The 12,898-nt window shown below is 38.7% G+C and overlaps 1 protein-coding gene across 9 annotated transcripts in view; it reads left to right on the forward strand.

The window, feature by feature from the left end:
- The window catches only part of ANKHD1 (ankyrin repeat and KH domain containing 1), a 207,981-nt gene that overhangs the window by 145,596 nt on the left and 49,487 nt on the right, over nucleotides 1-12,898 (forward strand). The window lies entirely within an intron of this gene.

The raw sequence follows: 12,898 nt of genomic DNA on the forward strand, positions 1-12,898 counted from the left end.
TGGCTATGGTGTATGGTGCAGTGATGACTGTGAAATCTTAGGTGGTCATGGATCTTTTACACAATGAATGGCAGGCTATGCGTGTGGTGGTGATGCAGAATTGCAGTGACTTGATACGCTGCTCTCTGGAACAGTCTTGCAAAATTGTCATGAAAGTTTATCAGCCAGATAAATAATCAATTCTAATTCCGAACTTGATGGAAAAAATAACTAGTTTCTTCCCTCATGAAAAAATACTGTCCTGCAGTAAGGAGGCAGATAAAATTTGGCCAGGCTGACCTAATGGGGGATCTTTTAATAGTCTTTAACAGTAGTTTATTTAGTACCTTTTAATAAACAACTGTTTTCCTGACATGGTGTCAGGATTAAGCTACTAGACTTTCTGTTTTAGCCCAGAGAACTTTCTATTCATTCCCCTGCAAATGTAACCTATTAGTCTCATTATACTTGTACTATTGTATAGGCTGCACCAGCTGTCAGTCCCTAGCAGATGTAATTCTCAACCTCACAATATATACACCTAACCCTCCTTCTGTTATTTTGAGTACAGGCTTAGATGTAGATTTTTTTAAAACAAAGGCAATTTCCTCTCTTCCCACTTGCAAAAAAGTTAATTTAATGTTAAATTATTGCTACTTTATAAAAAGCTGTCAGAAGATGCTATAGTTCAAAAAATCATAGCAAAGTTTAGAAAAAGATATAAAGCTATGAATTTGATCATTATTCTGTTAATTTGTAAATGCAACCCAGTGTTTAAGAAAGGGACCTTTAAATTCTCTTCTGCACTCTAAATATTACTCATAGAACAAAAATATGCTAAGTTAATTTTCCATGGAATATAGTCAGTGAATGTTATGATCTCACCCTTTATATATTTTCAAAATTTTTAATTTAAAAATGTCAACTATGAATTTTTTAAAATGATACTCCAAAAATGTGTAGGTAGTCCTTGGAAAAGCAAATTTCTTAGCTTTAAAAAAAAATCAAAATATTTCAGTTCTCTCTAGTACTAAACAATGTTTAAGAAGTTATGAACAAATCTGAAATTAAATTATATTTTTGAATTTAAATTGGCAACTATGTAGGATTTTGCTAAGTAAAAGTTCCACTTCATAATATGTAGTTTGGAATTATTGCATTACAAATGAACTAATATTAATATTGACAAACTTAACTGAGACTATCCAGACTTATCAACGTTTTATCACTATCCTTCCATTGTTTTTCGAGATGGGAAATGATTTAGCAACTTTCACTGGGTTCTCTCCTGCTCTTGATCAGTGAGTACAGAAGGGGGACAGCAGAATGCTGTTTAAGACAAGTAGTCTTCCACCAATGTTTCTGTATTAAATTAGAGGAATGCTAGAAACAGTTATACCAATGTATATTCTCTCTTCCTGAAACTACATGCCACGAGCAGATGCAGAGTTTTTGAAAGTCAGGAAATTGAGCCAAAGCTACATAAATATCTATACTTTGACCACTATCTGCTGTCCTTCCCCAGAGACATCTTTACATCCACGCACTGTAAATCAAGAGTTCTTTATGAGCCTCTTATCCTCATACTGTGCTAACCATCCAACCCGTATGTAGACCTTCCCAGCCAGAATCTCCTTTGATTTATTCTCCCATTGCAGTAGAGTTACACTAGTATCTCCTCTTTTACATTGCACAGAGATCTATCCAGTCCATCCCACAATCCCAGTGTAGTCGAGACCGCTATTTTGACAACTTACACTTTAATATATTCCATAATCATTCATCTCAATTCTCAATACCAACATAGGCAACAACTTACTTTTATTTACACTCCATAGATGCTAGAAATACTGCTGCTCTTACCTCAATTGCCTTTTTGTTTGAGACCCCACCAACCACATGTAAACTAGATATTCACCCTAATCCCGTCCACTCTATGCATACTGGTCATAGATCCAGAGTACCTCACATATTAAAACAATCTGGCAGGGGTCTAACCTGTTTAGTTCACATAGGCATCTGGAATCATAGAATCATAGAATATCAGGGTTGGAAGGGACCCCTGAAGGTCATCTAGTCCAACCCCCTGCTCGAAGCAGGACCAATTCCCAGTTAAATCATCCCAGCCAGGGCTTTGTCAAGCCTGACCTTAAAAACCTCTAAGGAAGGAGATTCTACCACCTCCCTAGGTAACGCATTCCAGTGTTTCACCACCCTCTTAGTGAAAAAGTTTTTCCTAATATCCAATCTAAACCTCCCCCACTGCAACTTGAGACCATTACTCCTCGTTCTGTCATCTGCTACCATTGAGAACAGTCTAGGGCCATCCTGTTTGGAACCCCCTTTCAGGTAGTTGAAAGCAGCTATCAAATCCCCCCTCATTCTTCTCTTCTGCAGGCTAAACAATCCCAGCTCCCTCAGCCTCTCCTCATAAGTCATGTGTTCTAGACCCCTAATCATTTTTGTTGCCCTTCGCTGGACTCTCTCCAATTTATCCACATCCTTCTTGTAGTGTGGGGCCCAAAACTGGACACAGTACTCCAGATGAGGCCTCACCAATGTCGAATAGAGGGGGACGATCACGTCCCTCAATCTGCTCGCTATGCCCCTACTTATACATCCCAAAATGCCATTGGCCTTCTTGGCAACAAGGGCACACTGCTGACTCATATCCAGCTTCTCATCCACTGTCACCCCTAGGTCCTTTTCTGCAGAACTGCTGCCTAGCCATTCGGTCCCTAGTCTGTAGTGGTGCATTGGATTCTTCCATCCTAAGTGCAGGACTCTGCACTTATCCTTATTGAACCTCATCAGATTTCTTTTGGCCCAATCCTCCAATTTGTCTAGGTCCTTCTGTATCCTATCCCTCCCCTCCAGCGTATCTACCACTCCTCCCAGTTTAGTATCATCCGCAAATTTGCTGAGAGTGCAATCCACACCATCCTCCAGATCATTTATGAAGATATTGAACAAAACTGGCCCCAGGACCGACCATTGGGGCACTCCACTTGATACTGGCTGCCAACTAGACATGGAGCCATTGATCACTACCCGTTGAGCCCGACAATCTAACCAGCTTTCTACCCACCTTATAGTGCATTCATCCAGCCCATACTTCCTTAACTTGCTGACAAGAATACTGTGGGAGACCGTGTCAAAAGCTTTGCTAAAGTCAAGAAACAATACATCCACTGCTTTCCCTTCATCCACAGAACCAGTAATCTCATCATAAAAGGCGATTAGATTAGTCAGGCATGACCTTCCCTTGGTGAATCCATGCTGGCTGTTCCTGATCACTTCCCTCTCATGCAAGTGCATCAGGATTGATTCTTTGAGGACCTGCTCCATGATTTTTCCAGGGATTGAGGTGAGGCTGACTGGCCTGTAGTTCCCAGGATCCTCCTTCTTCCCTTTTTTAAAGATTGGCACTACATTAGCCTTTTTCCAGTCATCCGGGACTTCCCCCGTTCGCCACGAGTTTTCAAAGATAATGGCCAATGGCTCTGCAATCACAGCCGCCAATTCCTTCAGTACTCTCGGATGCAACTCGTCCGGCCCCATGGACTTGTGCATGTCCAGCTTTTCTAAATAGTCCCTAACCACCTCTATCTCCACAGAGGGCTGGCCATCTCTTCCCCATTTTGTGATGCCCAGCGCAGCAGTCTGGGAGCTGACCTTGTTAGTGAAGACAGAGGCAAAAAAAGCATTGAGTACATTAGCTTTTTCCACATCCTCTGTCACTAGGTTGCCTCCCTCATTCAGTAAGGGGCCCACACTTTCCTTGGCTTTCTTCTTGTTGCCAACATACCTGAAGAAACCCTTCTTGTTACTCTTGACGTCTCTTGCTAGCTGCAGCTCCAGGTGCGATTTGGCCCTCCTGATATCATTCCTACATGCCCGAGCAATATTTTTATACTCTTCCCTGGTCATATGTCCAACCTTCCACTTCTTGTAAGCTTCTTTTTTATGTTAAAGATCCGCTAGGATTTCACTATTAAGCCAAGCTGGTCGCCTGCCATATTTACTATTCTTTCGACTCATCGGGATGGTTTGTCCCTGTAACCTCAACAGGGATTCCTTGAAATACAGCCAGCTCTCCTGGACTCCTTTCCCCTTCAAGTTAGTCCCCCAGGGGATCCTGGCCATCCGTTCCCTGAGGGAGTCGAAGTCTGCTTTCCTGAAGTCCAGGGTCCGTATCCTGCTGCTTACCTTTCTTCCCTGCGTCAGGATCCTGAACTCAACCAACTCATGGTCACTGCCTCCCAGATTCCCATCCACTTTTGCTTCCCCCACTAATTCTACCTGGTTTGTGAGCAGCAGGTCAAGAAAAGCGGCCCCCCTAGTTGGCTCCTCTAGCACTTGCGCCAGGAAATTGTCCCCTATGCTTTCCAAAAACTTCCTGGATTGTCTATGCACCGCTGTATTGCTCTCCCAGCAGATATCAGGAAAATTAAAGTCACCCATGAGAATCAGGGCATGCGAAGTAATATATTTGGTAGGCAAAATACTGTATGACTGCCACCTTAAAGGATCTTTCATTAGGCTTTAAATGCATGTTCAGAATTATTCAGCTTTAACACTTTAAAAGTGAGTTAGAAAAATATCTATTTTTTGTGCCCAGCTAATCTTTGGTTGCCAAAAGTAAACACACATACTTGTTACTAATGTACAGAGTAGAACCTATAGTTTAGTTTATAGATTCCTGGTTTATAATTAAAAGAATTAATTTAGGAGAATAATCAGAGTAAAGAAACAAAGGAGGAGACTGACAAGTTTTTTTCATAGATTTATAAGCAAAACTACATTGTAATTTTAAATTCTGTAGTCAATTCTATTACATCTGTGCAATGGGTAAATTACTAGTATGCATTCCGTGGGGGTTCACTGAAGTAGCAACTAAGAGTGAAAGATAAACCCACCAAAATACTCAACTAACTGGGATAAAATGTTTGACAGTTTTGTCTCTCTTGGTGGTAAGGGATCAAGGTGAGAGTAGTGTATTAGTTAGCTACATGTGGAAAAATTGTGTAGGCTCTTAACCATTTTTCTGTTCACTGTTTTTCTGAAAATTTGCCAAAGGTGTCCATGTAGCTGAATAATCTGTACTGTATATTTTGACACCGGTGTAATTGGTCCAATTCCATTATCACCATGACTTTGAGCTGAGTTCCTTAATAAACTGAACCTCAGCATTATGTGGGATTTTCATGAGTGGTCAGTTTTGACCTAGCTCTGTTTCCTTTGAAGTCGGTGAGAATTTTATCACTGAAGTCAATGAGCACAGAGTCAGGCAAGTGCTGAGTGCATTTGAAAATCCAACCCTAAACCTTGGAGACTTTGAATCAGACTAGATTTTTAAATCTCGCAAAATCGGAGGAAGGATATCAGAGACTATTCTGTGAAGAAGCCATTAAATAAATTTTTAAAATAATGAACTATGGTTTTATGCTCTCTGAAGTCTGGTCATGCTGAGAAATGGACTGAATCTGACTTTTTATCCTTTTGTACTTATGTTCTAGTTAATATTGAGTGTCTAGATGGTACAGGGATTGACAGTGTATAAATGCAAACATTGTCCAGTAGGTATCTGATCCAGTGAGGAAATATTTCTTAGAGGGTATCTTCTGTCATTCATGCTGGGCTGAGTTCTGATGTATGCAATGATTTCAGTAAGTCAGTAGAAAACTAGCTAGAGTTTTTGGAAATCTGTATTTAACTGCTGTTAACTGAATGGGTGGAAACAAAATCCCAGAATCTTTTGAAACTCAGCAGTTGGTCTTCTAACTTCTGACACTTGCTTAAGTGCAAAGTGATGTTGCACAAGGCTGCCGAGTTGAGAGCTGATCTGGAATATGATCAGATTAGCTAGAAATTACATTTCAACCCCAGTCTATCCCTCTGAAATGACCGATCTTTATAAAGCTAAACAGATAATAGGAACCCAGCCTTTTAGCACTAAGCCAAAAATTCTTGTTCTAGAGCAGTGGTTTTTAAACTGGGTTATCTGGTTCAAAGATGTTTGTGACGCAATAGTGAAGAGTAAAGCATTACACTCTAAAGCATTTCTTGACCAACTAAAATTTTAAAAAGCAAGCTGTTTTCTATATAGCTGTTTCCAAACTTACTGTGTCAGATGTTTCTTTGGGGTAAATATTACCATGATCAAATTTGCAGATGTTACCAGGGTCCCTGTAGAGTCCACTATTGCTGTAAAACAGTAGGCTGCCATTTAGGTAAGCAAAAAAATACAGTTCTTAGAGATGTCATTAATATTCTAAAAATCTTTTTCAGAAAAATTGAGATGGTTCTAGAGCTTGGATTTTGAAACGGCAGTATAGGGAGAGATCGGTCATCCATTGTAAAAGGAGACAAATTCGTTTCTCTGGGCTTGTCTACTCTTACAACACACAAAGCTGCTGTAGCACTTATTGAAGATGCTACCTACGTTGACAGGAGAGCTTCTCCTGAAAGCATAGGTACTCCACCTCCTAAGAGGCAGTAGCTATGTCAATGAAAGAAGCTCTCCTGTCCACATAGCTAACTTTGTCACTGAAGGATAAGTTGGTAGTGTAGACCAGGGCTCAGTGTAGGGAATGGCATACAGATCAGAAATCAGAATTCCAGGAATTTGCCGTTACAGTCAGGCATCAAACAATAGGGAAGAAAGATTGTGGTGAATTTCTTGATGGAAATCGGGTCTGTGAAGACAGCAGCCATGTCTTGCACCAGTTTGTTTGGAGTGTTGGGATGTAGGAAAACTGTAAAAGAATTGCAAGCTAAATGAGAGGAGAGAAGGATATAAATGAGTTTCAGAACAGTCAAGGTATTGTGTTCAGTGCTTTGGAGTTGTAAGGCAGATTTATATACCTGGAAGATCTGGGGGTAAAACCAAATGGGTTACCTATATGAGTGAATAAGATTTCAATAAAGGGAACAAAGAGTTGGTAAGGAGTACTCTGTCAGTTTGAATTCCAGTTTGGGATATATTGAGTTTGGAGGAAATAACATAAGATCCAGTATTTGAAGCAGGTAAAAGGTAAGGCAAGGATTGAAGTAAAGGCTTTTGGTATCCTCTGCATACAAGTGGGTAGTCAAAGTTCAATTCTCAAAAAATATGTTCAAGAGTGGGATGTGGGTCCTGGAGAAAACCATAGTGGGGAGAGGTCTAAGCAGTGTAGAGCAAATGATGTTACCAGTTGCAAATGAAGAAATTAGCAAATGGTTATGCACCCTGTTCTTAAATATTTATTCTTCTGTTGCTTTTCTTACTTCCACTTTCTTACTATCTGAGCATGTAGACTTAGCAACTTTCTCCCATGTGACTTGAGATTACCTCATAGTCATTGACATTTTTGTCTAGCAACAACTGGGATTTCAGTGGCCCTGAACCTTAGTTGCATGCTAAACAAGTCTTGTAAAGAGCAACCAAAAACAGTTGCTATGGAGATGAGATTTTTTTTAAATTTTCCCAACTTTCTCTTTGCAGTAGATGTGGCAGTGCTGGCTTTACAAATTATATTGGTAGTACTAAAGTCAGTCTTGTGTTACTATCTATATGGCATTATAGCCTGACTGTAGAGTCAGATTTCAGATGCACAAGTGTTCTTAGTATGCATATTTTTAAAATAACTTACAATAACTGATACTGTAAAACTGAAAAATATAGCAATATAAACAAGTTTATAATATGGGAATAAAACTTACAAGTCAAGGATCATGCAAACAAATTACCCCAATTATAGTGACTGTGCTAACTAACCTTTAAAATTCTAATGATTTTATTCATATAATTAAACAATACAGCACATTAATGCAACTTAAATAAGGCACTTTGAGTACTTAAGTGGTTCTTTATTTTTTGTGATATGAATAAACTATTGCACAGATATGATTTGGGTTTTGTTTTTACAGCCGTGAATTAGCATACAGTGTGTGTGTTCAAAATTGTAACCACTCTTGTTCAGCAACACATCATATGAATCTGCATGTTAAAGCTTTCCAAATAAATTGACATTAACCAATTGAATTTTTATTACTCTTTGTACCAAGGTGTCAGATGTCCGCTGATGTCTGTTAAAAATTAATCTTAAAAAGGAAAAGAACATTTTAAATGCTTGACTTAATTCTAGATTGCCTAGCATTTGAGGTTTAAGCCCTGTTAAATCTGTATTTGAAGAGTCAAAGTATGTAACATTGCCTTGATTTTAGGCATCTACTATATGTATAGGTGCAGTGGGTGTTAAGGATAGTGTTATACCAAGGAGATCTGAAAATCTGCTTATTTCAAATGTGATTTCTTTGAATGAAGACTTCCTCCCTAGGTCTGTCTTTTCCTTTCATTTGATGCTGTAGTTAAGTGTTACATTTGATATCTGTCTTAAATAATGGCTTTGTCACAAGTATAACTGAATGTGGCCTCCCCTAGAACTTCATTCTGGGAACCATGAAATCCATCATAAATTTGACCATTTTGGCTCTGCTGTTAGGAGCAAACACTTATGGCTATGCTCAACTGATAGTTTGTAGATCTTTGCAGTTAGGCCTCTTAAAGTGTGAATTTTAATTATCCCAGAAAAACAAATTTTAGATATTAATTTTTTAAGTATTTGAAGATTGTAGTTACTAACCAGAACACTATTTTGATTTACAATATGATTTTCAGGTTTGATAAACACACTTCAGGTTCAAACACGAATTTTCATTCTTCCCTCTTACCCCCTCCTATCATCGACGAGATTACAGGCACAGATCTTTACTATCCTGGAGAAAGTTTTGTAATGTCCTGAAAACTGAACCTACCCACTAATTAGAGGCTGATGACTGAACACCTCCATGCTCTCATAATTGCTGGTGGGAAAACATGCATCTCATTACCCTCCACGTAGTCACAATACAATACTCGGATCTGTCCAACAGCATACTGTGAGCTGGATTCATCTTCCCTGTAATGGTTAGAGACTGGATGCTCTGGATTCAGGCCGCAGATCAGTTTTTCCCGTATTCTCCTTGCGCAGACTTAAAGGACTCTATACAACATTGCAGGATGGGCCTAAGAGCCTCCTGTGCCCGATATAAACCACAAGGGTCAGGTCTTTGTACAAGACCATACTACTGCTGTTGGAATCCATGTATCCTTAGAAGGGAGCATTAGAAGCTTTTCATGTGAGGCTTGTTTTCTCCACAAGTAGGCAGATAAAGTTAATATTGATGTTAAAATCTGGAAACAGTTACTTATGATCTGGTTTTGTCAAACTGCAACTTCACTTTCCTGAGGGGATAGCATTAGCTATCAGGGAGAGGCTGTCTGAGCCCCCTTTCTAGCAAAATCCAGAGAGGACAATCAGATAACCTTGGGAATGATGAGGGCAGCTCAGCATCTAATGCCCTTAGTTTCTCAGCAAGAGACTTCAAGGAAAAAGATTCTTGTGAGGCTAGATTTATTAAACCTTCGTCAGAGTAACATCTTAATTTGACAGAGTAAGTTGACTACTGACAACAAATTTGATATTTTCTTTCCTTATTCCTGTCTGTATTTTATCACAATACAAGAAATAACTTTAAATGTAGCTTCAGTGACCGTAAATATAACTTCTGGATTATTATATCTATAAAACTTAAAGGTACCAAAGTTTAAAAATATTTTAAAATTAATTGATCCTTCTGCACAACCTTAAAGGTATACTGCAATGCAAAACCAAAAACTGAAAAAACATTTCTGTGCTAAGTGTCCCCACTAACTAGCTCAAATTAAGTTTTCTCTAACTCTTTATAAGATTTTTCCACTTCTTTGAATTTCTCTTGGTACTTCTGATTCAGTGAAGATAACAGAGTAGAACATTGGAGCTAGGAATTTATTGCTATCCATTTTATTTGGAAAGCACTCAAATATGGTAATAGTACAAAACCCTAGGATGGGTGGAACATCACAGATAGGAGGCTCACTGGTGTTTGTGCTGTCTGAGAATGATGCATGTTGGGGTATATCCAAGAAGTCAGGAAGCATTAAGGATTTCAAATGAGAAAACATTTTATTTTTCATATTGGGTAAAATTTATTTCCATTCCCAAAGAATCACATATTCAGCAATAGAAACACAGGCTAGTGGAGGCATTGAGCACACAGAGTTTGGGTTTGTTTATAATTCAAACTCTAAAGATGCACTGCTGTAGCACTTCAGTGTAGACACGAACTGTGCCAATGAGAGAAGTTCTCCAGCTGGCGTAGGTAATCCACCTCCAAGAGGCAGTAGCTTCGTTTATGAAAGAATTCTTCCATTGACCTATCACTGTCTACACTGGGGGATTCAGTTGGCTTACCTACATTGCCCAGGGGTGTTGATTTTTCACACCCCTGAGTGATGTAGCTGGGTTGACTTTGTGTAGCCCAGGTGTTTGAACACTTAACTTTTGCCCTTCATTTGACCTGTAATTCTACTTTGATTAGGAATCTTCTTTGTTGAAAAAGAAAAATGTGTTATACTTGTTTTCCTCAATAAGTTCTTCAAAGAAGAATAAAGAAAAAACCTGTATATACCCCATAGATATATTAATTATTTGAATCCCTTTTGATATCATTGTAAAATTTATTGTATAGACAAACTATATTATATTAAACTATATTATATTAAAAAAAACAAAAATCCAGCTATACTGTTTGAGAAGCCTAATCCTATGGGCAGGCGAAGATGAACCACTGAGAAAAGCATGTAGGTACTGTGAAGTTCTGCTAAGAAGAAGCCCAGACTTGCAGCTTCACTTCTGCAAAGTAAATTTTCCCTATGTGATATGACTCTGGGTTGTTCGTTTTTTGTTTTGTTTTGTTTTTTGGAAGACCTTATAGCAGTGAGATAAATAGGTAAAACTTGGTGAAACCTCAGTAGATCAAGCCATTTTTTGCATTGTGACGTGCACACACAAAATTTGGGAAACCAAAAAAGTCAGTGGTTCCTAAGTACTTGAAAATGGCCTGTCCAGGTAACCTAAGACTTCCCCAGAATCCCTGCTCTGAAGCAAGACAGAGCATACAAATCTTAAGTAAAAACTCCTTTGCAACTGAAGTGGGCAGAAGAGCTAGGCTAGTGGTCAAAAAAGGGCTGAACATGATCACTGTCTTCACAATGTGAAGCAGAATCTAAGTGAAGGAGAAGTTAGCTATTAAACACAGAGGTCTCAATCCTTAGCCCTGGTCCAGCCACTTTGAATTGCTGAGGGTTCTTCCTGATTTAGGGAAACCCTTGATTGGCTAACGCAGTGTAGCCTGCTCCGTTCTCCCATCCCTCATCCACACTCTAGGAGGAGAGGTGGGGGTAGAGCACAGGGGCATGGTATATGATTTGCCCCCTATGGTACTGCCTAATAGAACAGTAGCAGCCAGAGCAATATGGAGCAATCCTTAGGCTGCTCTAAGTTACATCTGGGGCAGTTACAGCCAAGGATCAGGGGAAGCTAAAAGGTGGCAGGTGAGGATTCAGCCTGATGCTTCCAGAAGCAAGAGAAATACAGAAAAGAGTGCTGAATGTGTTTTCTTTTGTGCAACCTTTTAATACACTTCTGCATGGACCAGCATTATTAATTCTGAATTTTGCTTGCTTTTGATTTTCACCTTAATATCTAGCTTTCGCTTTAATGTCCAGTAAAATTTCTCCTTGGATTTGCTGAAGTGCCTTGCTTAAAACAATTGATGTTTAAATACATGTGTTCATCATGACTGAGCAATTCAGCTAGTTTTCTTAAAATGATTTGAAATATTTATGCAGCTATGATTTGAATAGTGAAGTTTTTCTTGAGTTTTTCTTCAACTATATTCTGATCCAGGTAATTTGATTGTTAAATAGTCATGGCTAAAACTATAATTTGTATTTTTTTTAAATTCCAACTTTTGATGGAGAATTAGGTTAGCCTGTGTGTAATTTTTCAAGTTTTAGCTCTTTAATTAAAACTGTTTTATTTTTTCAATATATTAAATGATTATTACTATGAAAATTGGTGTCTAATAAAGTAAGCTAAAAGCTTTTCTCCCCTTTTAATTTTTTCATATTAACATTACATTTGGTATCTAAACACTTAGTCGATTTATTCTTGTAAGCCTGGTCAGTTGGATCTATCATGCAGCAGTGTGCAGTTTTTGCTGTTTCTCAAACTGAGGCTTGCCTTCTTGAGGGCTATGATTGCTTGTAAGCACACATGGAGGTGTGAATGAGTGGGAGGGGTATTTATTTCTTGCTAGATTGGTTTTGAAGAGGGATGTTTAAATTCTTAATGTTGACCAGAGCTGTACCTGTGGTGTTCTCTCCTTGGAGAACATCAAGCAAGAAATAGGTTAATTTTTCTTCTTTCCGTACTCTTACGAATAAATGTCCATACTTAATTAAAAATAAGTGCAGGTGATTTGGTTTTGTTTTTTTACGTTTACATTGCCAGGATTCTGATATCTGAACCAAAGGGAGGATACTATAGCATTTTGGGGCATGTGGCCTGGAAATAAAATACCAATGCAATGTAAAGTTAGTTTCCCTTCAGTTTGGATAGCCTTATTTTTCACTTTGCTTTTGGAAGTTAGGTCTGTGTAAAAGGGTTTGTCCTGTTGCTGGGTTTATTTTGCTAACTTTTTTCTTCTTAGAGCAAATTTACTCAAACCACTCAGTAAATTACTAAAACAGCCATGTGCTGTGTCCTCTGATTTGACTTCCCTGATATCCATTGTCATGAGTGTGAGAGGGCATTTTAAGCTTAAAATAGCAGTATTACAAGGGACAATTAGGATCAGCATTTAAAATTCCAGTTATATTTGTCTTGTGCCATCTACCTAATATGGAGTGTAGGCTTTAATAATCTAGTTCATCTTAATATGGTTTGACAGATGTGCAGTTTTAGTTGCAAAGTTTTGGGTCGGGAGAGAGGGGAGGTGTGGGATAACTTCA

The sequence above is a fragment of the Eretmochelys imbricata genome, chromosome 8, assembly GCF_965152235.1.
Source record: "Eretmochelys imbricata isolate rEreImb1 chromosome 8, rEreImb1.hap1, whole genome shotgun sequence".
Classification (NCBI taxonomy): Eukaryota; Metazoa; Chordata; order Testudines; family Cheloniidae; genus Eretmochelys; species Eretmochelys imbricata.